Below are 5,064 nucleotides of genomic sequence, written 5' to 3'. Positions count from 1 at the left end.
CCCCAAATTGCAATACAGGTGGGGAAAGAGACGATCACGGTTAAGCCAAACCCGTCAAAATAAAAATTAATACAAAAAAGGGGAGGGGGGAAGAGATCAGGTATGTGGAGATCCCCTTGATATTTCAACGCACATTGTTAGAATCAAAGTTCAGACTTGACACTGGAAAAACTGCAACTACCTGTCTCTCTGAACACCTGTGATGAGCAAGATGGAGTTGGGACACCTGTTCTGCTTCAATCATTTATTGTCTCTCTGTTCTCTCCTTCTTCGCCCCCCAATTCCTCGTCTCCAGTGTCTCTGCCTTTCTCCTCTTGCTCCCTCTCCCCTGCCCTTTCCAGGAACTCACACTCTACAGCATTTAGGACAAGCCAGAGCTCCCATGTTCTGCACATGAACCTGTGTCAGAGGACATGTGACCCCGGTCAGAACCAGGATCACAACTGCACAGAGTTTGAGAACTCTCCCTGTTCCCATTGGGCAGATGGGGAGGAGCCTGAGGTATAGAGAAAGGAAGTGACCTGTCACCAGATGGATCAGACTGAACAGGTTTCAAACCTCCAGGAGGCTCTTACCTTCTAAACAGGGACGGCTGTTTTCTAGTAAAATCACTACAAGGGAAGGAGAAAACTCGAAAGAGGTTCCTCCTGGCGCTCACGTCCGTGAACCCGAATACTCTCTCAGTCCTCAGAGAGAGACCTGGAGAAGGAGACTTGCTGGAGCAAAGCCACAGGGGTCTCTGAGGTTTCCCTGGCCCCTCGCCTCTGTCCTGCCTGGCTGATGTCAGCATCTCTCTGTGAGGTCACCACCTCCCCACCACCTTGGACCAATAGTCTGAGGTCCTGCAAAAGGCCTTTGTGATGTCACTGCCACACCCCTCCCTTGCTGTGCCAATGTCCTGCCCCTGGCCAGACACGTTGGAGGTTTGAGCTACTCCCTGTGGATCACCCCACTCAAGGAGCGTTCGTTCTAGGCAGCAAGCCGGCTAGAGAGGGAAACAGCAGACGCTGCTCCCAATGCTACACTCAGTTTTTCAGAAATTAGTCGACTTTATGGCCAGAAGAGACCATTAGAGCATCTAATCTGACCCCCTGCATATCACAGGCCTCCTGTATGACACAAGAGCTACTTTGGGGGCAAACACATTCCAGAAAGGCATCTAGTCTTCATGAAATGACATCAGGAGATGGAGAATCCACCACTTTCCTTGGTAGCTTGTTCCTGTGGTGAATCATCCTCGCTGTTGAATATTTGTGCCTTAGTTGTAATATGAATTTGTCTCTTTTCACCTTCCAGCCATTGGGTCTTGTTATGCCTTTCTCTGCTACATTCAAGAGCCCTTTAATACCCAATCTCTTCTCTCCATTAAGGCACTTCAACACTTCAATGAAGTCGCCTTTCAATCTTCTGTTGATCAGCTAATCAGGTTGAGCTCTTTCAATAGCTCACTAGAAGGCATTTTTCTGCAGCCCTCAGAACATTTGGTGGCTCTTTGCTGCCCCAGCTCCAATTTCACAACATCTTTTTCAAATGAGGACACCAAAACTGGAGGCTATTCCAATATCAGTCTCACTGATGCCGTGTCACCTCCTGTGACGTTATTGACATAATCTGTAACCGTATAGATCACCGTTGCGACCGCTGTTCTATTTGTAGCCAATATTGTAGAAAGGTTGTCGCATAAGGGGTCTATGGAGAGGTTCTGATTGGCTGATTATAATTATGCTATTTCTAGATGTGTATCGTTTTTATAGTTGACGTTATGAATTCCTGCCCATTTCCCCACTGGCTGGAGCATGGCTTGAGTGTGTCTGTGGTTAATGATGTTGCTGTAGATTGTTCGTTTCCTGCCTTGGCAATTCAGACAGTCCCTTTTCCCAACATATCTCCAGCACATCATTAGTTCCAATAACAGGGGCAGCTTTTCTCTGGGGCACTGAGATTTTTTGGGGAGTTGGTGGCTCCTTTCTTTCCTCACCCTGGAGTAAACTCAGCTTTTTATTCCATGGTTCATGTTTTATGGAATAACAACATCAGCATGAAGAAAAAGGAGAGGGAATATCTCACTGCCAGGGCTGAAGGTGGCCACGTCCCCTCTGTTTGACCGTTGTCATTGCAGGAGAGAAGGTGTCAATACAATCGAATGCCCGGGGTTGAGGCTTCTTTAGCTCCTTGTAGAACTTGAACTTGATTTCCCAGAAGGGAGAAAGGGAAAGTCTGGGGCTGCCTTGAGTCCCTGGCTGGGGTCTCCTGGGCAGTGGAAAACATCCCTTGTTTGGCCTTGCCAAGGGGATCGTGGAGGCTGAGACGCCCCTCGGCTTGGATCAAAGGGGGAGTTGGCTGGAATTTATCACACAACCCTCCCTGCTCCCCAGAGCCCCACAGGGAGAAGCTAGAGAAGGGGGAGTCATTCCTCCCCTGCACTCCCAGAAGAGCTGCTAGCAGGGCCGCCCAGAGGCGGGGGCAAGTGGGGCAATTTGCCCCAGGCCCTGGGTCTTGCAGGGGCCCCCACAAGCAGGAGCGTAGCTAGGGGGGAGCAGGGGGGCTGCTGCTCCCCCACTGAGCACATTCCCCCAAAGTGGCGTCTTAGTAGGAATTTGGAATAAGGTGGAAAGATCTGGAATTTCCCCCCCCACACAAATCTCCTGGGGTGGCAGGGGTTGCAGGTGGAGGGGCAGAGCCCAGGGCTGGGGGGCGGGGGGGTGTTGGTGGGGGAGCAGTGGGGGGGAAAGGGTGGAGCCAAGAGCTGGGGCAGCATGGGGTATGTGGGGGGCAGAGCCCAGGGCTGGGGTGGCAGGGAGGTGCAGTGGGGAGCCCAGGGCTGGGGTGGGGGCAGCCAAAAATTTTTTTTGCTTGGGACGGCAAAAAACCTAGAGCCGGCCCTGCCTCCACCCACCATGAGGTAGGTAGGAGCAGATCATTATTATCCCTACTTGAAAGAGGGAGAAGCTGAGGCTGAGAAAGGAGAATTGACTTGTCTGAGGTCACACAGCCAGTCAGTGGCAGAGTTGGGAATAGGACCCAAGAGCCCTGATTTTCAAACTAGCCATCGGATCTTGAATTTCATACACTGAATGACCTGAATAAAGTGCTCTCAGATGAGCTCCAGACCAACAACTGTGCACAGAAATTATCCAGCAAGTATTTGAGGAGAATCATGTTAGAGAGAATCATGAACTGCTCAGAGACCATTAATGTAGAGAAGCAGCAAAATTCATCAAACACAGAACTGGTTCTGACTTATTTCCTTGGTCTTAAAAGAGAACAACAAGGATCTGAGTCTCCTCCCTGTCAATAACCCCCTGCTCAGCCAATCAGGGTAGAGACTGAGGGTTCTCACAAGAGAGCCCAAAGGATGGCCCAGGTCACTGGTGGGGATCAAATAAAATTCAGAATAAAATTCTGCCTCCTTAAGCTCGTGTTTTCCATGCCTAGAATTCAACTCTCACCAGATGGATCAGACTGAACAGGTTTCAAACCTCAAGGAGGCTCTTATCTTCTAAACAGGGACGGCTGTTTTCTAGTAAAATCACTAAAAGGGAAGGAGAAAACTCAAAAGAGGTTCCTCCTGGCGCTCACATCCGTGAACCCGAATACTCTCTCAGTCCTCAAAAGTGCCTGGCCAGGGGCAGGACATTAGCCCAGCAAGGGAGGGGTGTGGCAGTGACATCACAAAGGTTTTTTGCAGGACCTCAGACTATTGGTCCAAGGTGTTGGGGAGGTGGTGACCTCACAGAGAGATGCTGACATCAGCCAGGCAGGACAGGGGCGAGGGGCCAGGGAAACCTCAGAGACCCCTGTGGCTTTGCTTCAGCAAGTCTCCTTCTCCAGGTCTCTCTTTGAGGACTGAGAGAGTATTCGGGTTCACGGACGTGAGCGCCAGGAGGAACCTCTTTCGAGTTTTCTCCTTCCCTTTTAGTGATTTTACTGGAAAATAGCCGTCCCTGTTTAGAAGGTAAGAGCCTCCTGGAGGTTTGAAACCTGTTCAGTCTGATCCATGTGATGACACTTGAATTCTAGGCATGGAAAACACGAGCTTAAGGAGGCAGAATTTTATTGCGCACCTGGGATTTTGTCCCTTAGAATCACTGGGGACATAAGGGTTTGTCCTTTTTGTTTCACCTCTTGCTCCATCCACTGTCTGATCCCTCTTTTCTCTTCGTCTCTTGCTTCCTTTGTCCTTTCTCCTATAGTGTGTATGGCAACACCCATTTTTTCACGTTCTCTGTGTGTATATATATCTTCCTACTGAATTTTTAACTGCATGCATCCGATGAAGTGAGTTTTAGCCCACAAAAGCTTATGCTCAAATACATTTGTTAGTCTCTAAGGTGCCACATGTTCTCTTTGTTCTTTTTGCAGATAAATTAATGGAGGTTAAGTCCATTAATGGATATTAGCCAGGATGGGTAAGGAATGGTGTCCCTAGCCTCTGTTTGTCAGAGAGTGGAGATGGATGGCAGGAGAGAGATCACTTGATCATTTCTGGTTAGGTTCACTCCCTCTTGGGCACATGGCATTGGCCACTGTTGGCAGATAGGATATGGGATGGATGGACCTTTGGTCTGACCCAGTATGGCCATTCTTATGAAGGGAAGGGCACAGCCCCATGACAGAGTTTCTGTAGTGTAGTGGTTATCACGTTTGCCTAACACGCAAAAGGTCTCTGGTTCAAAGCCAGGCAGAAACATGATGGCTTCCTTTTCTCAGCTCCTAGTGGCCTGTCCCTGCTGTTGTAGGAGCAGCAGTGATTTCTATGCTCAAAAGGTCTGTTATACTTCCCCTCCCCCTCGCTTTTGTCTCCTCTCCCTCTCTGAATGTCTGTGAAGTGGCTTTCCCGCTCTCTCCTGCAATGCTTGTGGGATGAATGGGCTGGTTGAAGATCAGAAGAGCTTCCAAGTAGACAAGGTGTCTGGGACTCTCATTAGGAAGCACTCACACACCCAGAGCATGGACCCTGCATCGACACTGGCTGAGGTGGAGTGTGACCCACCGGATGCAGCCAAGTCATCTCTAGTCGCAGGCCATGAGGTTCAGGTCCTTAAAAGGGGAAGGGGCGCTGTG

The 5,064-nt window shown here is 49.7% G+C and overlaps 1 non-coding gene across 1 annotated transcript; it reads left to right on the top strand.

The window, feature by feature from the left end:
* The first annotated feature begins 4,617 nt into the window (after positions 1-4,617).
* TRNAV-AAC lies at positions 4,618-4,690 on the top strand. Its single transcript has one exon. It is a non-coding gene; the product is annotated as a tRNA-Val (tRNA).
* The last annotated feature ends 374 nt before the right edge of the window (positions 4,691-5,064 follow it).

This window comes from Mauremys mutica, unplaced genomic scaffold (genome assembly GCF_020497125.1).
Source record: "Mauremys mutica isolate MM-2020 ecotype Southern unplaced genomic scaffold, ASM2049712v1 Super-Scaffold_100033, whole genome shotgun sequence".
NCBI classification, from domain to species: domain Eukaryota; kingdom Metazoa; phylum Chordata; order Testudines; family Geoemydidae; genus Mauremys; species Mauremys mutica.
Note: the sequence above shows the minus strand (reverse complement) of the source record. Positions and strands in the feature narration are given on the sequence as shown.